This window comes from Rhinoderma darwinii, unplaced genomic scaffold (assembly GCF_050947455.1).
Source record: "Rhinoderma darwinii isolate aRhiDar2 unplaced genomic scaffold, aRhiDar2.hap1 Scaffold_572, whole genome shotgun sequence".
In the NCBI taxonomy this organism is placed as follows: Eukaryota; Metazoa; Chordata; class Amphibia; order Anura; family Rhinodermatidae; genus Rhinoderma; species Rhinoderma darwinii.
In genome coordinates this window covers 134,053-153,665 of record NW_027464125.1, presented here as the reverse complement: position 1 = coordinate 153,665, position 19,613 = coordinate 134,053, and the positions used below count along the sequence as shown (strand labels likewise).

Here is a 19,613-nt window from a genome sequence, read left to right as displayed (position 1 = left end):
GGGACGTATCAGATATTAAACTGATAAGAACAGATACTACACTTGATCTTAGCCAAAAGGCCGAGAAGCGATAACCCGAACGGGCCGCGCGTTGCCCGAGCCTGCCCGATACTGCTGTTCAGCCCTTGCAGCGATTCAGCCTACTTCTAGGCAATTCCATGGGGCCCTGCAGGCTCACACACTCACAGCTACACGGGAGGTGAATAAAGGCCGGAGAGGAAGCCAGACAGGATTTGCTTCTTTTGCTTGCACCACAATGCAGTGCTGAAAGAGGAGGAATCTACATAAAAACGCCTTCCTGGCAACGCCCAAATGCCCTGCTGCCATGCAGATAAACACTGGCAGCGGCAGCAAGTGCATGCCCACAGCCACCCCTTGTTCCTTCACACCTTGTATCAGCTGTAATCCAGTCCAGTCCAGTGCTGCCTGCTGAGCAGCACTGACCAACACTGCCTGGGCCCAGGCTTTTATCTCTGAGGCCCCATTATGATGTCAGAAAGCTGGCTCTGGAATCCTGAGGGCTCCACTATGACACGTGCAAAGTTCCGTCTGAACTTTATATAAGACGGTGAGGCTCAGTCAGTCACTCAGTGTTGCCTGAGAGGGCAACACTGCAACAGCCGGCCGCCAGGCTGTCTTTTTTTTGCACAGCTAGTTGCCTCCAGGAGGCCACAAGAGGGAGACAAGGGACTGCAAAATGGAAAATAGGCATCCACCAACTTTACAGACAACTTCTCCTTGCTCCTACAACCTCCATCCTTGCACAGTTTGTTATTCTTCTAGGTAACATAGTAACAAATCCAAATTGCTGCTCTCTTTGTAGGCAAGCAAGGCTTTGTTGCAACTGCAATTCTTACTTCTTCTTGAAATGTAGGGACGACAGTACATTCCATCACATCCATCTAGTGTACACAGGTAGGTCCATTGTGGCGGGCAGGCGAGCGGGCGGGCTGCTTTATTGGCTGTTTGCTGTTCCCCTACTCCACTCCACTATTTGACTGTTGTGCTGTCAATCAATCAATCAATCAATCAATCAATCAATCAATCAATCAATCAATCAGTGGCTGGCTCAGGTGCAGCTCTTTAACTTACCTAAAAGGGAGGGCGGAGAGAAGACAAGGAAGGTGAATGAGGTGTTCCAATGTGAAATGCCGGAAACACAGAAACACAGACGACACACAACAAGAGGTGGCAATCTATTCATTAATTGCATTTAATCAATGAGCTCATTATCACTCATGCATTGTCCAACAGGTGTTGAAATAATGGGATTAAAAGGGGAGATCCCTTCAGAAAGACAGAAACAATAGCAAAGACAAAAAACACTTTTGGAATCTGCTTTTAGTCAACACATAAGGAAAGGGTGCACCGGTCCTGGAAATACTGCAATACCAGGTCAATGCGTGGAGTGGACAGAGCAAGCTCTATTTCCATCTCCCTGTTCTAAAAATCCATTTAATATATGGTCCCCAGATAGGGGACGTATCAGATATTAAACTGATAAGAACAGATACTACACTTGATCTTAGCCAAAAGGCCGAGAAGCGATAACCCGAACGGGCCGCGCGTTGCCCGAGCCTGCCCGATACTGCTGTTCAGCCCTTGCAGCGATTCAGCCTACTTCTAGGCAATTCCATGGGGCCCTGCAGGCTCACACACTCACAGCTACACGGGAGGTGAATAAAGGCCGGAGAGGAAGCCAGACAGGATTTGCTTCTTTTGCTTGCACCACAATGCAGTGCTGAAAGAGGAGGAATCTACATAAAAACGCCTTCCTGGCAACGCCCAAATGCCCTGCTGCCATGCAGATAAACACTGGCAGCGGCAGCAAGTGCATGCCCACAGCCACCCCTTGTTCCTTCACACCTTGTATCAGCTGTAATCCAGTCCAGTCCAGTGCTGCCTGCTGAGCAGCACTGACCAACACTGCCTGGGCCCAGGCTTTTATCTCTGAGGCCCCATTATGATGTCAGAAAGCTGGCTCTGGAATCCTGAGGGCTCCACTATGACACGTGCAAAGTTCCGTCTGAACTTTATATAAGACGGTGAGGCTCAGTCAGTCACTCAGTGTTGCCTGAGAGGGCAACACTGCAACAGCCGGCCGCCAGGCTGTCTTTTTTTTGCACAGCTAGTTGCCTCCAGGAGGCCACAAGAGGGAGACAAGGGACTGCAAAATGGAAAATAGGCATCCACCAACTTTACAGACAACTTCTCCTTGCTCCTACAACCTCCATCCTTGCACAGTTTGTTATTCTTCTAGGTAACATAGTAACAAATCCAAATTGCTGCTCTCTTTGTAGGCAAACAAGGCTTTGTTGCAACTGCAATTCTTACTTCTTCTTGAAATGTAGGGACGACAGTACATTCCATCACATCCATCTAGTGTACACAGGTAGGTCCATTGTGGCGGGCAGGCGAGCGGGCGGGCTGCTTTATTGGCTGTTTGCTGTTCCCCTACTCCACTCCACTATTTGACTGTTGTGCTGCATCAATCAATCAATCAATCAATCAATCAATCAATCAATCAATCAATCAATCAGTGGCTGGCTCAGGTGCAGCTCTTTAACTTACCTAAAAGGGAGGGCGGAGAGAAGACAAGGAAGGTGAATGAGGTGTTCCAATGTGAAATGCCGGAAACACAGAAACACAGACGACACACAACAAGAGGTGGCAATCTATTCATTAATTGCATTTAATCAATGAGCTCATTATCACTCATGCATTGTCCAACAGGTGTTGAAATAATGGGATTAAAAGGGGAGATCCCTTCAGAAAGACAGAAACAATAGCAAAGACAAAAAACACTTTTGGAATCTGCTTTTAGTCAACACATAAGGAAAGGGTGCACCGGTCCTGGAAATACTGCAATACCAGGTCAATGCGTGGAGTGGACAGAGCAAGCTCTATTTCCATCTCCCTGTTCTAAAAATCCATTTAATATATGGTCCCCAGATAGGGGACGTATCAGATATTAAACTGATAAGAACAGATACTACACTTGATCTTAGCCAAAAGGCCGAGAAGCGATAACCCGAACGGGCCGCGCGTTGCCCGAGCCTGCCCGATACTGCTGTTCAGCCCTTGCAGCGATTCAGCCTACTTCTAGGCAATTCCATGGGGCCCTGCAGGCTCACACACTCACAGCTACACGGGAGGTGAATAAAGGCCGGAGAGGAAGCCAGACAGGATTTGCTTCTTTTGCTTGCACCACAATGCAGTGCTGAAAGAGGAGGAATCTACATAAAAACGCCTTCCTGGCAACGCCCAAATGCCCTGCTGCCATGCAGATAAACACTGGCAGCGGCAGCAAGTGCATGCCCACAGCCACCCCTTGTTCCTTCACACCTTGTATCAGCTGTAATCCAGTCCAGTCCAGTGCTGCCTGCTGAGCAGCACTGACCAACACTGCCTGGGCCCAGGCTTTTATCTCTGAGGCCCCATTATGATGTCAGAAAGCTGGCTCTGGAATCCTGAGGGCTCCACTATGACACGTGCAAAGTTCCGTCTGAACTTTATATAAGACGGTGAGGCTCAGTCAGTCACTCAGTGTTGCCTGAGAGGGCAACACTGCAACAGCCGGCCGCCAGGCTGTCTTTTTTTTGCACAGCTAGTTGCCTCCAGGAGGCCACAAGAGGGAGACAAGGGACTGCAAAATGGAAAATAGGCATCCACCAACTTTACAGACAACTTCTCCTTGCTCCTACAACCTCCATCCTTGCACAGTTTGTTATTCTTCTAGGTAACATAGTAACAAATCTAAATTGCTGCTCTCTTTGTAGGCAAGCAAGGCTTTGTTGCAACTGCAATTCTTACTTCTTCTTGAAATGTAGGGACGACAGTACATTCCATCACATCCATCTAGTGTACACAGGTAGGTCCATTGTGGCGGGCAGGCGAGCGGGCGGGCTGCTTTATTGGCTGTTTGCTGTTCCCCTACTCCACTCCACTATTTGACTGTTGTGCTGCATCAATCAATCAATCAATCAATCAATCAATCAATCAATCAATCAATCAATCAATCAATCAATCAGTGGCTGGCTCAGGTGCAGCTCTTTAACTTACCTAAAAGGGAGGGCGGAGAGAAGACAAGGAAGGTGAATGAGGTGTTCCAATGTGAAATGCCGGAAACACAGAAACACAGACGACACACAACAAGAGGTGGCAATCTATTCATTAATTGCATTTAATCAATGAGCTCATTATCACTCATGCATTGTCCAACAGGTGTTGAAATAATGGGATTAAAAGGGGAGATCCCTTCAGAAAGACAGAAACAATAGCAAAGACAAAAAACACTTTTGGAATCTGCTTTTAGTCAACACATAAGGAAAGGGTGCACCGGTCCTGGAAATACTGCAATACCAGGTCAATGCGTGGAGTGGACAGAGCAAGCTCTATTTCCATCTCCCTGTTCTAAAAATCCATTTAATATATGGTCCCCAGATAGGGGACGTATCAGATATTAAACTGATAAGAACAGATACTACACTTGATCTTAGCCAAAAGGCCGAGAAGCGATAACCCGAACGGGCCGCGCGTTGCCCGAGCCTGCCCGATACTGCTGTTCAGCCCTTGCAGCGATTCAGCCTACTTCTAGGCAATTCCATGGGGCCCTGCAGGCTCACACACTCACAGCTACACGGGAGGTGAATAAAGGCCGGAGAGGAAGCCAGACAGGATTTGCTTCTTTTGCTTGCACCACAATGCAGTGCTGAAAGAGGAGGAATCTACATAAAAACGCCTTCCTGGCAACGCCCAAATGCCCTGCTGCCATGCAGATAAACACTGGCAGCGGCAGCAAGTGCATGCCCACAGCCACCCCTTGTTCCTTCACACCTTGTATCAGCTGTAATCCAGTCCAGTCCAGTGCTGCCTGCTGAGCAGCACTGACCAACACTGCCTGGGCCCAGGCTTTTATCTCTGAGGCCCCATTATGATGTCAGAAAGCTGGCTCTGGAATCCTGAGGGCTCCACTATGACACGTGCAAAGTTCCGTCTGAACTTTATATAAGACGGTGAGGCTCAGTCAGTCACTCAGTGTTGCCTGAGAGGGCAACACTGCAACAGCCGGCCGCCAGGCTGTCTTTTTTTTGCACAGCTAGTTGCCTCCAGGAGGCCACAAGAGGGAGACAAGGGACTGCAAAATGGAAAATAGGCATCCACCAACTTTACAGACAACTTCTCCTTGCTCCTACAACCTCCATCCTTGCACAGTTTGTTATTCTTCTAGGTAACATAGTAACAAATCCAAATTGCTGCTCTCTTTGTAGGCAAGCAAGGCTTTGTTGCAACTGCAATTCTTACTTCTTCTTGAAATGTAGGGACGACAGTACATTCCATCACATCCATCTAGTGTACACAGGTAGGTCCATTGTGGCGGGCAGGCGAGCGGGCGGGCTGCTTTATTGGCTGTTTGCTGTTCCCCTACTCCACTCCACTATTTGACTGTTGTGCTGCATCAATCAATCAATCAATCAATCAATCAATCAATCAATCAATCAATCAATCAATCAATCAATCAGTGGCTGGCTCAGGTGCAGCTCTTTAACTTACCTAAAAGGGAGGGCGGAGAGAAGACAAGGAAGGTGAATGAGGTGTTCCAATGTGAAATGCCGGAAACACAGAAACACAGACGACACACAACAAGAGGTGGCAATCTATTCATTAATTGCATTTAATCAATGAGCTCATTATCACTCATGCATTGTCCAACAGGTGTTGAAATAATGGGATTAAAAGGGGAGATCCCTTCAGAAAGACAGAAACAATAGCAAAGACAAAAAACACTTTTGGAATCTGCTTTTAGTCAACACATAAGGAAAGGGTGCACCGGTCCTGGAAATACTGCAATACCAGGTCAATGCGTGGAGTGGACAGAGCAAGCTCTATTTCCATCTCCCTGTTCTAAAAATCCATTTAATATATGGTCCCCAGATAGGGGACGTATCAGATATTAAACTGATAAGAACAGATACTACACTTGATCTTAGCCAAAAGGCCGAGAAGCGATAACCCGAACGGGCCGCGCGTTGCCCGAGCCTGCCCGATACTGCTGTTCAGCCCTTGCAGCGATTCAGCCTACTTCTAGGCAATTCCATGGGGCCCTGCAGGCTCACACACTCACAGCTACACGGGAGGTGAATAAAGGCCGGAGAGGAAGCCAGACAGGATTTGCTTCTTTTGCTTGCACCACAATGCAGTGCTGAAAGAGGAGGAATCTACATAAAAACGCCTTCCTGGCAACGCCCAAATGCCCTGCTGCCATGCAGATAAACACTGGCAGCGGCAGCAAGTGCATGCCCACAGCCACCCCTTGTTCCTTCACACCTTGTATCAGCTGTAATCCAGTCCAGTCCAGTGCTGCCTGCTGAGCAGCACTGACCAACACTGCCTGGGCCCAGGCTTTTATCTCTGAGGCCCCATTATGATGTCAGAAAGCTGGCTCTGGAATCCTGAGGGCTCCACTATGACACGTGCAAAGTTCCGTCTGAACTTTATATAAGACGGTGAGGCTCAGTCAGTCACTCAGTGTTGCCTGAGAGGGCAACACTGCAACAGCCGGCCGCCAGGCTGTCTTTTTTTTGCACAGCTAGTTGCCTCCAGGAGGCCACAAGAGGGAGACAAGGGACTGCAAAATGGAAAATAGGCATCCACCAACTTTACAGACAACTTCTCCTTGCTCCTACAACCTCCATCCTTGCATAGTTTGTTATTCTTCTAGGTAACATAGTAACAAATCCAAATTGCTGCTCTCTTTGTAGGCAAGCAAGGCTTTGTTGCAACTGCAATTCTTACTTCTTCTTGAAATGTAGGGACGACAGTACATTCCATCACATCCATCTAGTGTACACAGGTAGGTCCATTGTGGCGGGCAGGCGAGCGGGCGGGCTGCTTTATTGGCTGTTTGCTGTTCCCCTACTCCACTCCACTATTTGACTGTTGTGCTGCATCAATCAATCAATCAATCAATCAATCAATCAATCAATCAATCAATCAATCAATCAATCAATCAGTGGCTGGCTCAGGTGCAGCTCTTTAACTTACCTAAAAGGGAGGGCGGAGAGAAGACAAGGAAGGTGAATGAGGTGTTCCAATGTGAAATGCCGGAAACACAGAAACACAGACGACACACAACAAGAGGTGGCAATCTATTCATTAATTGCATTTAATCAATGAGCTCATTATCACTCATGCATTGTCCAACAGGTGTTGAAATAATGGGATTAAAAGGGGAGATCCCTTCAGAAAGACAGAAACAATAGCAAAGACAAAAAACACTTTTGGAATCTGCTTTTAGTCAACACATAAGGAAAGGGTGCACCGGTCCTGGAAATACTGCAATACCAGGTCAATGCGTGGAGTGGACAGAGCAAGCTCTATTTCCATCTCCCTGTTCTAAAAATCCATTTAATATATGGTCCCCAGATAGGGGACGTATCAGATATTAAACTGATAAGAACAGATACTACACTTGATCTTAGCCAAAAGGCCGAGAAGCGATAACCCGAACGGGCCGCGCGTTGCCCGAGCCTGCCCGATACTGCTGTTCAGCCCTTGCAGCGATTCAGCCTACTTCTAGGCAATTCCATGGGGCCCTGCAGGCTCACACACTCACAGCTACACGGGAGGTGAATAAAGGCCGGAGAGGAAGCCAGACAGGATTTGCTTCTTTTGCTTGCACCACAATGCAGTGCTGAAAGAGGAGGAATCTACATAAAAACGCCTTCCTGGCAACGCCCAAATGCCCTGCTGCCATGCAGATAAACACTGGCAGCGGCAGCAAGTGCATGCCCACAGCCACCCCTTGTTCCTTCACACCTTGTATCAGCTGTAATCCAGTCCAGTCCAGTGCTGCCTGCTGAGCAGCACTGACCAACACTGCCTGGGCCCAGGCTTTTATCTCTGAGGCCCCATTATGATGTCAGAAAGCTGGCTCTGGAATCCTGAGGGCTCCACTATGACACGTGCAAAGTTCCGTCTGAACTTTATATAAGACGGTGAGGCTCAGTCAGTCACTCAGTGTTGCCTGAGAGGGCAACACTGCAACAGCCGGCCGCCAGGCTGTCTTTTTTTTGCACAGCTAGTTGCCTCCAGGAGGCCACAAGAGGGAGACAAGGGACTGCAAAATGGAAAATAGGCATCCACCAACTTTACAGACAACTTCTCCTTGCTCCTACAACCTCCATCCTTGCACAGTTTGTTATTCTTCTAGGTAACATAGTAACAAATCCAAATTGCTGCTCTCTTTGTAGGCAAGCAAGGCTTTGTTGCAACTGCAATTCTTACTTCTTCTTGAAATGTAGGGACGACAGTACATTCCATCACATCCATCTAGTGTACACAGGTAGGTCCATTGTGGCGGGCAGGCGAGCGGGCGGGCTGCTTTATTGGCTGTTTGCTGTTCCCCTACTCCACTCCACTATTTGACTGTTGTGCTGCATCAATCAATCAATCAATCAATCAATCAATCAATCAATCAATCAATCAATCAATCAATCAGTGGCTGGCTCAGGTGCAGCTCTTTAACTTACCTAAAAGGGAGGGCGGAGAGAAGACAAGGAAGGTGAATGAGGTGTTCCAATGTGAAATGCCGGAAACACAGAAACACAGACGACACACAACAAGAGGTGGCAATCTATTCATTAATTGCATTTAATCAATGAGCTCATTATCACTCATGCATTGTCCAACAGGTGTTGAAATAATGGGATTAAAAGGGGAGATCCCTTCAGAAAGACAGAAACAATAGCAAAGACAAAAAACACTTTTGGAATCTGCTTTTAGTCAACACATAAGGAAAGGGTGCACCGATCCTGGAAATACTGCAATACCAGGTCAATGCGTGGAGTGGACAGAGCAAGCTCTATTTCCATCTCCCTGTTCTAAAAATCCATTTAATATATGGTCCCCAGATAGGGGACGTATCAGATATTAAACTGATAAGAACAGATACTACACTTGATCTTAGCCAAAAGGCCGAGAAGCGATAACCCGAACGGGCCGCGCGTTGCCCGAGCCTGCCCGATACTGCTGTTCAGCCCTTGCAGCGATTCAGCCTACTTCTAGGCAATTCCATGGGGCCCTGCAGGCTCACACACTCACAGCTACACGGGAGGTGAATAAAGGCCGGAGAGGAAGCCAGACAGGATTTGCTTCTTTTGCTTGCACCACAATGCAGTGCTGAAAGAGGAGGAATCTACATAAAAACGCCTTCCTGGCAACGCCCAAATGCCCTGCTGCCATGCAGATAAACACTGGCAGCGGCAGCAAGTGCATGCCCACAGCCACCCCTTGTTCCTTCACACCTTGTATCAGCTGTAATCCAGTCCAGTCCAGTGCTGCCTGCTGAGCAGCACTGACCAACACTGCCTGGGCCCAGGCTTTTATCTCTGAGGCCCCATTATGATGTCAGAAAGCTGGCTCTGGAATCCTGAGGGCTTCACTATGACACGTGCAAAGTTCCGTCTGAACTTTATATAAGACGGTGAGGCTCAGTCAGTCACTCAGTGTTGCCTGAGAGGGCAACACTGCAACAGCCGGCCGCCAGGCTGTCTTTTTTTTGCACAGCTAGTTGCCTCCAGGAGGCCACAAGAGGGAGACAAGGGACTGCAAAATGGAAAATAGGCATCCACCAACTTTACAGACAACTTCTCCTTGCTCCTACAACCTCCATCCTTGCACAGTTTGTTATTTTTCTAGGTAACATAGTAACAAATCCAAATTGCTGCTCTCTTTGTAGGCAAGCAAGGCTTTGTTGCAACTGCAATTCTTACTTCTTCTTGAAATGTAGGGACGACAGTACATTCCATCACATCCATCTAGTGTACACAGGTAGGTCCATTGTGGCGGGCAGGCGAGCGGGCGGGCTGCTTTATTGGCTGTTTGCTGTTCCCCTACTCCACTCCACTATTTGACTGTTGTGCTGCATCAATCAATCAATCAATCAATCAATCAATCAATCAATCAGTGGCTGGCTCAGGTGCAGCTCTTTAACTTACCTAAAAGGGAGGGCGGAGAGAAGACAAGGAAGGTGAATGAGGTGTTCCAATGTGAAATGCCGGAAACACAGAAACACAGACGACACACAACAAGAGGTGGCAATCTATTCATTAATTGCATTTAATCAATGAGCTCATTATCACTCATGCATTGTCCAACAGGTGTTGAAATAATGGGATTAAAAGGGGAGATCTCTTCAGAAAGACAGAAACAATAGCAAAGACAAAAAACACTTTTGGAATCTGCTTTTAGTCAACACATAAGGAAAGGGTGCACCGGTCCTGGAAATACTGCAATACCAGGTCAATGCGTGGAGTGGACAGAGCAAGCTCTATTTCCATCTCCCTGTTCTAAAAATCCATTTAATATATGGTCCCCAGATAGGGGACGTATCAGATATTAAACTGATAAGAACAGATACTACACTTGATCTTAGCCAAAAGGCCGAGAAGCGATAACCCGAACGGGCCGCGCGTTGCCCGAGCCTGCCCGATACTGCTGTTCAGCCCTTGCAGCGATTCAGCCTACTTCTAGGCAATTCCATGGGGCCCTGCAGGCTCACACACTCACAGCTACACGGGAGGTGAATAAAGGCCGGAGAGGAAGCCAGACAGGATTTGCTTCTTTTGCTTGCACCACAATGCAGTGCTGAAAGAGGAGGAATCTACATAAAAACGCCTTCCTGGCAACGCCCAAATGCCCTGCTGCCATGCAGATAAACACTGGCAGCGGCAGCAAGTGCATGCCCACAGCCACCCCTTGTTCCTTCACACCTTGTATCAGCTGTAATCCAGTCCAGTCCAGTGCTGCCTGCTGAGCAGCACTGACCAACACTGCCTGGGCCCAGGCTTTTATCTCTGAGGCCCCATTATGATGTCAGAAAGCTGGCTCTGGAATCCTGAGGGCTCCACTATGACACGTGCAAAGTTCCGTCTGAACTTTATATAAGACGGTGAGGCTCAGTCAGTCACTCAGTGTTGCCTGAGAGGGCAACACTGCAACAGCCGGCCGCCAGGCTGTCTTTTTTTTGCACAGCTAGTTGCCTCCAGGAGGCCACAAGAGGGAGACAAGGGACTGCAAAATGGAAAATAGGCATCCACCAACTTTACAGACAACTTCTCCTTGCTCCTACAACCTCCATCCTTGCACAGTTTGTTATTCTTCTAGGTAACATAGTAACAAATCCAAATTGCTGCTCTCTTTGTAGGCAAGCAAGGCTTTGTTGCAACTGCAATTCTTACTTCTTCTTGAAATGTAGGGACGACAGTACATTCCATCACATCCATCTAGTGTACACAGGTAGGTCCATTGTGGCGGGCAGGCGAGCGGGCGGGCTGCTTTATTGGCTGTTTGCTGTTCCCCTACTCCACTCCACTATTTGACTGTTGTGCTGCATCAATCAATCAATCAATCAATCAATCAATCAATCAATCAATCAATCAATCAATCAATCAGTGGCTGGCTCAGGTGCAGCTCTTTAACTTACCTAAAAGGGAGGGCGGAGAGAAGACAAGGAAGGTGAATGAGGTGTTCCAATGTGAAATGCCGGAAACACAGAAACACAGACGACACACAACAAGAGGTGGCAATCTATTCATTAATTGCATTTAATCAATGAGCTCATTATCACTCATGCATTGTCCAACAGGTGTTGAAATAATGGGATTAAAAGGGGAGATCCCTTCAGAAAGACAGAAACAATAGCAAAGACAAAAAACACTTTTGGAATCTGCTTTTAGTCAACACATAAGGAAAGGGTGCACCGGTCCTGGAAATACTGCAATACCAGGTCAATGCGTGGAGTGGACAGAGCAAGCTCTATTTCCATCTCCCTGTTCTAAAAATCCATTTAATATATGGTCCCCAGATAGGGGACGTATCAGATATTAAACTGATAAGAACAGATACTACACTTGATCTTAGCCAAAAGGCCGAGAAGCGATAACCCGAACGGGCCGCGCGTTGCCCGAGCCTGCCCGATACTGCTGTTCAGCCCTTGCAGCGATTCAGCCTACTTCTAGGCAATTCCATGGGGCCCTGCAGGCTCACACACTCACAGCTACACGGGAGGTGAATAAAGGCCGGAGAGGAAGCCAGACAGGATTTGCTTCTTTTGCTTGCACCACAATGCAGTGCTGAAAGAGGAGGAATCTACATAAAAACGCCTTCCTGGCAACGCCCAAATGCCCTGCTGCCATGCAGATAAACACTGGCAGCGGCAGCAAGTGCATGCCCACAGCCACCCCTTGTTCCTTCACACCTTGTATCAGCTGTAATCCAGTCCAGTCCAGTGCTGCCTGCTGAGCAGCACTGACCAACACTGCCTGGGCCCAGGCTTTTATCTCTGAGGCCCCATTATGATGTCAGAAAGCTGGCTCTGGAATCCTGAGGGCTCCACTATGACACGTGCAAAGTTCCGTCTGAACTTTATATAAGACGGTGAGGCTCAGTCAGTCACTCAGTGTTGCCTGAGAGGGCAACACTGCAACAGCCGGCCGCCAGGCTGTCTTTTTTTTGCACAGCTAGTTGCCTCCAGGAGGCCACAAGAGGGAGACAAGGGACTGCAAAATGGAAAATAGGCATCCACCAACTTTACAGACAACTTCTCCTTGCTCCTACAACCTCCATCCTTGCACAGTTTGTTATTCTTCTAGGTAACATAGTAACAAATCCAAATTGCTGCTCTCTTTGTAGGCAAGCAAGGCTTTGTTGCAACTGCAATTCTTACTTCTTCTTGAAATGTAGGGACGACAGTACATTCCATCACATCCATCTAGTGTACACAGGTAGGTCCATTGTGGCGGGCAGGCGAGCGGGCGGGCTGCTTTATTGGCTGTTTGCTGTTCCCCTACTCCACTCCACTATTTGACTGTTGTGCTGCATCAATCAATCAATCAATCAATCAATCAATCAATCAATCAATCAATCAGTGGCTGGCTCAGGTGCAGCTCTTTAACTTACCTAAAAGGGAGGGCGGAGAGAAGACAAGGAAGGTGAATGAGGTGTTCCAATGTGAAATGCCGGAAACACAGAAACACAGACGACACACAACAAGAGGTGGCAATCTATTCATTAATTGCATTTAATCAATGAGCTCATTATCACTCATGCATTGTCCAACAGGTGTTGAAATAATGGGATTAAAAGGGGAGATCCCTTCAGAAAGACAGAAACAATAGCAAAGACAAAAAACACTTTTGGAATCTGCTTTTAGTCAACACATAAGGAAAGGGTGCACCGGTCCTGGAAATACTGCAATACCAGGTCAATGCGTGGAGTGGACAGAGCAAGCTCTATTTCCATCTCCCTGTTCTAAAAATCCATTTAATATATGGTCCCCAGATAGGGGACGTATCAGATATTAAACTGATAAGAACAGATACTACACTTGATCTTAGCCAAAAGGCCGAGAAGCGATAACCCGAACGGGCCGCGCGTTGCCCGAGCCTGCCCGATACTGCTGTTCAGCCCTTGCAGCGATTCAGCCTACTTCTAGGCAATTCCATGGGGCCCTGCAGGCTCACACACTCACAGCTACACGGGAGGTGAATAAAGGCCGGAGAGGAAGCCAGACAGGATTTGCTTCTTTTGCTTGCACCACAATGCAGTGCTGAAAGAGGAGGAATCTACATAAAAACGCCTTCCTGGCAACGCCCAAATGCCCTGCTGCCATGCAGATAAACACTGGCAGCGGCAGCAAGTGCATGCCCACAGCCACCCCTTGTTCCTTCACACCTTGTATCAGCTGTAATCCAGTCCAGTCCAGTGCTGCCTGCTGAGCAGCACTGACCAACACTGCCTGGGCCCAGGCTTTTATCTCTGGGGCCCCATTATGATGTCAGAAAGCTGGCTCTGGAATCCTGAGGGCTCCACTATGACACGTGCAAAGTTCCGTCTGAACTTTATATAAGACGGTGAGGCTCAGTCAGTCACTCAGTGTTGCCTGAGAGGGCAACACTGCAACAGCCGGCCGCCAGGCTGTCTTTTTTTTGCACAGCTAGTTGCCTCCAGGAGGCCACAAGAGGGAGACAAGGGACTGCAAAATGGAAAATAGGCATCCACCAACTTTACAGACAACTTCTCCTTGCTCCTACAACCTCCATCCTTGCACAGTTTGTTATTCTTCTAGGTAACATAGTAACAAATCCAAATTGCTGCTCTCTTTGTAGGCAAGCAAGGCTTTGTTGCAACTGCAATTCTTACTTCTTCTTGAAATGTAGGGACGACAGTACATTCCATCACATCCATCTAGTGTACACAGGTAGGTCCATTGTGGCGGGCAGGCGAGCGGGCGGGCTGCTTTATTGGCTGTTTGCTGTTCCCCTACTCCACTCCACTATTTGACTGTTGTGCTGCATCAATCAATCAATCAATCAATCAATCAATCAATCAATCAATCAATCAATCAGTGGCTGGCTCAGGTGCAGCTCTTTAACTTACCTAAAAGGGAGGGCGGAGAGAAGACAAGGAAGGTGAATGAGGTGTTCCAATGTGAAATGCCGGAAACACAGAAACACAGACGACACACAACAAGAGGTGGCAATCTATTCATTAATTGCATTTAATCAATGAGCTCATTATCACTCATGCATTGTCCAACAGGTGTTGAAATAATGGGATTAAAAGGGGAGATCCCTTCAGAAAGACAGAAACAATAGCAAAGACAAAAAAACACTTTTGGAATCTGCTTTTAGTCAACACATAAGGAAAGGGTGCACCGGTCCTGGAAATACTGCAATACCAGGTCAATGCGTGGAGTGGACAGAGCAAGCTCTATTTCCATCTCCCTGTTCTAAAAATCCATTTAATATATGGTCCCCAGATAGGGGACGTATCAGATATTAAACTGATAAGAACAGATACTACACTTGATCTTAGCCAAAAGGCCGAGAAGCGATAACCCGAACGGGCCGCGCGTTGCCCGAGCCTGCCCGATACTGCTGTTCAGCCCTTGCAGCGATTCAGCCTACTTCTAGGCAATTCCATGGGGCCCTGCAGGCTCACACACTCACAGCTACACGGGAGGTGAATAAAGGCCGGAGAGGAAGCCAGACAGGATTTGCTTCTTTTGCTTGCACCACAATGCAGTGCTGAAAGAGGAGGAATCTACATAAAAACGCCTTCCTGGCAACGCCCAAATGCCCTGCTGCCATGCAGATAAACACTGGCAGCGGCAGCAAGTGCATGCCCACAGCCACCCCTTGTTCCTTCACACCTTGTATCAGCTGTAATCCAGTCCAGTCCAGTGCTGCCTGCTGAGCAGCACTGACCAACACTGCCTGGGCCCAGGCTTTTATCTCTGAGGCCCCATTATGATGTCAGAAAGCTGGCTCTGGAATCCTGAGGGCTCCACTATGACACGTGCAAAGTTCCGTCTGAACTTTATATAAGACGGTGAGGCTCAGTCAGTCACTCAGTGTTGCCTGAGAGGGCAACACTGCAACAGCCGGCCGCCAGGCTGTCTTTTTTTTGCACAGCTAGTTGCCTCCAGGAGGCCACAAGAGGGAGACAAGGGACTGCAAAATGGAAAATAGGCATCCACCAACTTTACAGACAACTTCTCCTTGCTCCTACAACCTCCATCCTTGCACAGTTTGTTATTCTTCTAGGTAACATAGTAACAAATCCAAATTGCTGCTCTCTTTGTAGGCAAGCAAGGCTTTGTTGCAACTGCAATTCTTACTTCTTCTTGAAATGTAGGGACGACAGTACATTCCATCACATCCATCTAGTGTACACAGGTAGGTCCATTGTGGCGGGCAGGCGAGCGGGCGGGCTGCTTTATTGGCTGTTTGCTGTTCCCCTACTCCACTCCACTATTTGACTGTTGTGCTGCATCAATCAATCAATCAATCAATCAATCAATCAATCAATCAATCAATCAATCAGTGGCTGGCTCAGGTGCAGCTCTTTAACTTACCTAAAAGGGAGGGCGGAGAGAAGACAAGGAAGGTGAATGAGGTGTTCCAATGTGAAATGCCGGAAACACAGAAACACAGACGACACACAACAAGAGGTGGCAATCTATTCATTAATTGCATTTAATCAATGAGCTCATTATCACTCATGCATTGTCCAACAGGTGTTGAAATAATGGGATTAAAAGGGGAGATCCCTTCAGAAAGACAGAAACAATAGCAAAGACAAAAAACACTTTTGGAATCTGCTTTTAGTCAACACATAAGGAAAGGGTGCACCGGTCCTGGAAATACTGCAATACCAGGTCAATGCGTGGAGTGGACAGAGCAAGCTCTATTTCCATCTCCCTGTTCTAAAAATCCATTTAATATATGGTCCCCAGATAGGGGACGTATCAGATATTAAACTGATAAGAACAGATACTACACTTGATCTTAGCCAAAAGGCCGAGAAGCGATAACCCGAACGGGCCGCGCGTTGCCCGAGCCTGCCCGATACTGCTGTTCAGCCCTTGCAGCGATTCAGCCTACTTCTAGGCAATTCCATGGGGCCCTGCAGGCTCACACACTCACAGCTAGAAGCCAGACAGGATTTGCTTCTTTTGCTTGCACCACAATGCAGTGCTGAAAGAGGAGGAATCTACATAAAAACGCCTTCCTGGCAACGCCCAAATGCCCTGCTGCCATGCAGATAAACACTGGCATCGGTAGTGAGTGTATGTCCACAGCCACCGCTTGTTCCTTCACACCTTGTATCAGCTGTAATCCAGTCCAGTCCAGTGCTGCCTGCTGAGCAGCACTGACCAACACTGCCTGGGCCCAGGCTTTTATCTCTGAGGCCCCATTATGATGTCAGAAAGCTGGCTCTGGAATCCTGAGGGCTCCACTATGACACGTGCAAAGTTCCGTCTGAACTTTATATAAGACGGTGAGGCTCAGTCAGTCACTCAGTGTTGCCTGAGAGGGCAACACTGCAACAGCCGGCCGCCAGGCTGTCTTTTTTTTGCACAGCTAGTTGCCTCCAGGAGGCCACAAGAGGGAGACAAGGGACTGCAAAATGGAAAATAGGCATCCACCAACTTTACAGACAACTTCTCCTTGCTCCTACAACCTCCATCCTTGCACAGTTTGTTATTCTTCTAGGTAACATAGTAACAAATCCAAATTGCTGCTCTCTTTGTAGGCAAGCAAGGCTTTGTTGCAACTGCAATTCTTACTTCTTCTTGAAATGTAGGGACGACAGTACATTCCATCACATCCATCTAGTGTACACAGGTAGGTCCATTGTGGCGGGCAGGCGAGCGGGCGGGCTGCTTTATTGGCTGTTTGCTGTTCCCCTACTCCACTCCACTATTTGACTGTTGTGCTGCATCAATCAATCAATCAATCAATCAATCAATCAATCAGTGGCTGGCTCAGGTGCAGCTCTTTAACTTACCTAAAAGGGAGGGCGGAGAGAAGACAAGGAAGGTGAATGAGGTGTTCCAATGTGAAATGTCGGAAACACAGAAACACAGACGACACACAACAAGAGGTGGCAATCTATTCATTAATTGCATTTAATCAATGAGCTCATTATCACTCATGCATTGTCCAACAGGTGTTGAAATAATGGGATTAAAAGGGGAGATCCCTTCAGAAAGACAGAAACAATAGCAAAGACAAAAAACACTTTTGGAATCTGCTTTTAGTCAACACATAAGTAAAGGGTGCACCGGTCCTGGAAATACTGCAATACCAGGTCAATGCGTGGAGTGGACAGAGCAAGCTCTATTTCCATCTCCCTGTTCTAAAAATCCATTTAATATATGGTCCCCAGATAGGGGACGTATCAGATATTAAACTGATAAGAACAGATACTACACTTGATCTTAGCCAAAAGGCCGAGAAGCGATAACCCGAACGGGCCGCGCGTTGCCCGAGCCTGCCCGATACTGCTGTTCAGCCCTTGCAGCGATTCAGCCTACTTCTAGGCAATTCCATGGGGCCCTGCAGGCTCACACACTCACAGCTACACGGGAGGTGAATAAAGGCCGGAGAGGAAGCCAGACAGGATTTGCTTCTTTTGCTTGCACCACAATGCAGTGCTGAAAGAGGAGGAATCTACATAAAAACGCCTTCCTGGCAACGCCCAAATGCCCTGCTGCCATGCAGATAAACACTGGCAGCGGCAGCAAGTGCATGCCCACAGCCACCCCTTGTTCCTTCACACCTTGTATCAGCTGTAATCCAGTCCAGTCCAGTGCTGCCTGCTGAGCAGCACTGACCAACACTGCCTGGGCCCAGGCTTTTATCTCTGAGGCCCCATTATGATGTCAGAAAGCTGGCTCTGGAATCCTGAGGGCTCCACTATGACACGTGCAAAGTTCCGTCTGAACTTTATATAAGACGGTGAGGCTCAGTCAGTCACTCAGTGTTGCCTGAGAGGGCAACACTGCAACAGCCGGCCGCCAGGCTGTCTTTTTTTTGCACAGCTAGTTGCCTCCAGGAGGCCACAAGAGGGAGACAAGGGACTGCAAAATGGAAAATAGGCATCCACCAACTTTACAGACAACTTCTCCTTGCTCCTACAACCTCCATCCTTGCACAGTTTGTTATTCTTCTAGGTAACATAGTAACAAATCTAAATTGCTGCTCTCTTTGTAGGCAAGCAAGGCTTTGTTGCAACTGCAATTCTTACTTCTTCTTGAAATGTAGGGACGACAGTACATTCCATCACATCCATCTAGTGTACACAGGTAGGTCCATTGTGGCGGGCAGGCGAGCGGGCGGGCTGCTTTATTGGCTGTTTGCTGTTCCCCTACTCCACTCCACTATTTGACTGTTGTGCTGCATCAATCAATCAATCAATCAATCAATCAATCAATCAATCAATCAATCAATCAATCAATCAGTGGCTGGCTCAGGTGCAGCTCTTTAACTTACCTAAAAGGGAGGGCGGAGAGAAGACAAGGAAGGTGAATGAGGTGTTCCAATGTGAAATGCCGGAAACACAGAAACACAGACGACACACAACAAGAGGTGGCAATCTATTCATTAATTGCATTTAATCAATGAGCTCATTATCACTCATGCATTGTCCAACAGGTGTTGAAATAATGGGATTAAAAGGGGAGATCCCTTCAGAAAGACAGAAACAATAGCAAAGACAAAAAACACTTTTGGAATCTGCTTTTAGTCAACACATAAGGAAAGGGTGCACCGGTCCTGGAAATACTGCAATACCAGGTCAATGCGTGGAGTGGACAGAGCAAGCTCTATTTCCATCTCCCTGTTCTAAAAATCCATTTAATATATGGTCCCCAGATAGGGGACGTATCAGATATTAAACTGATAAGAACAGATACTACACTTGATCTTAGCCAAAAGGCCGAGAAGCGATAACCCGAACGGGCCGCGCGTTGCCCGAGCCTGCCCGATACTGCTGTTCAGCCCTTGCAGCGATTCAGCCTACTTCTAGGCAATTCCATGGGGCCCTGCAGGCTCACACACTCACAGCTACACGGGAGGTGAATAAAGGCCGGAGAGGAAGCCAGACAGGATTTGCTTCTTTTGCTTGCACCACAATGCAGTGCTGAAAGAGGAGGAATCTACATAAAAACGCCTTCCTGGCAACGCCCAAATGCCCTGCTGCCATGCAGATAAACACTGGCAGCGGCAGCAAGTGCATGCCCACAGCCACCCCTTGTTCCTTCA

The 19,613-nt window shown here is 47.8% G+C and overlaps 13 non-coding genes and 1 pseudogene across 13 annotated transcripts; all 14 read right to left on the bottom strand.

Moving 5' to 3' along the window:
• Positions 1-72, bottom strand: LOC142724142 (U2 spliceosomal RNA; annotated as a pseudogene; the record flags this gene model as incomplete).
• A 1,286-nt stretch (positions 73-1,358) lies between these two features.
• Positions 1,359-1,549, bottom strand: LOC142724132 (U2 spliceosomal RNA). Its single transcript, XR_012875976.1, has one exon. It is a non-coding gene; the product is annotated as a U2 spliceosomal RNA (small nuclear RNA).
• Positions 1,550-2,837: 1,288 nt separating this feature from the next.
• Positions 2,838-3,028, bottom strand: LOC142724131 (U2 spliceosomal RNA). The gene has a single exon (XR_012875975.1). It is a non-coding gene; the product is annotated as a U2 spliceosomal RNA (small nuclear RNA).
• Positions 3,029-4,328: 1,300 nt separating this feature from the next.
• Positions 4,329-4,519, bottom strand: LOC142724130 (U2 spliceosomal RNA). The gene has a single exon (XR_012875974.1). It is a non-coding gene; the product is annotated as a U2 spliceosomal RNA (small nuclear RNA).
• A 1,300-nt stretch (positions 4,520-5,819) lies between these two features.
• On the bottom strand, positions 5,820-6,010 carry LOC142724128 (U2 spliceosomal RNA). The gene has a single exon (XR_012875973.1). It is a non-coding gene; the product is annotated as a U2 spliceosomal RNA (small nuclear RNA).
• A 1,300-nt stretch (positions 6,011-7,310) lies between these two features.
• Positions 7,311-7,501, bottom strand: LOC142724127 (U2 spliceosomal RNA). The gene has a single exon (XR_012875972.1). It is a non-coding gene; the product is annotated as a U2 spliceosomal RNA (small nuclear RNA).
• Positions 7,502-8,797: 1,296 nt separating this feature from the next.
• Positions 8,798-8,988, bottom strand: LOC142724148 (U2 spliceosomal RNA). The gene has a single exon (XR_012875990.1). It is a non-coding gene; the product is annotated as a U2 spliceosomal RNA (small nuclear RNA).
• Positions 8,989-10,264: 1,276 nt separating this feature from the next.
• LOC142724126 (U2 spliceosomal RNA) lies at positions 10,265-10,455 on the bottom strand. Its single transcript, XR_012875971.1, has one exon. It is a non-coding gene; the product is annotated as a U2 spliceosomal RNA (small nuclear RNA).
• Positions 10,456-11,751: 1,296 nt separating this feature from the next.
• On the bottom strand, positions 11,752-11,942 carry LOC142724125 (U2 spliceosomal RNA). The gene has a single exon (XR_012875970.1). It is a non-coding gene; the product is annotated as a U2 spliceosomal RNA (small nuclear RNA).
• Positions 11,943-13,226: 1,284 nt separating this feature from the next.
• LOC142724123 (U2 spliceosomal RNA) lies at positions 13,227-13,417 on the bottom strand. The gene has a single exon (XR_012875968.1). It is a non-coding gene; the product is annotated as a U2 spliceosomal RNA (small nuclear RNA).
• A 1,289-nt stretch (positions 13,418-14,706) lies between these two features.
• On the bottom strand, positions 14,707-14,897 carry LOC142724122 (U2 spliceosomal RNA). The gene has a single exon (XR_012875967.1). It is a non-coding gene; the product is annotated as a U2 spliceosomal RNA (small nuclear RNA).
• A 1,288-nt stretch (positions 14,898-16,185) lies between these two features.
• LOC142724121 (U2 spliceosomal RNA) lies at positions 16,186-16,376 on the bottom strand. Its single transcript, XR_012875966.1, has one exon. It is a non-coding gene; the product is annotated as a U2 spliceosomal RNA (small nuclear RNA).
• A 1,245-nt stretch (positions 16,377-17,621) lies between these two features.
• LOC142724120 (U2 spliceosomal RNA) lies at positions 17,622-17,812 on the bottom strand. The gene has a single exon (XR_012875965.1). It is a non-coding gene; the product is annotated as a U2 spliceosomal RNA (small nuclear RNA).
• Positions 17,813-19,108: 1,296 nt separating this feature from the next.
• LOC142724119 (U2 spliceosomal RNA) lies at positions 19,109-19,299 on the bottom strand. The gene has a single exon (XR_012875964.1). It is a non-coding gene; the product is annotated as a U2 spliceosomal RNA (small nuclear RNA).
• Positions 19,300-19,613: the final 314 nt, after the last annotated feature.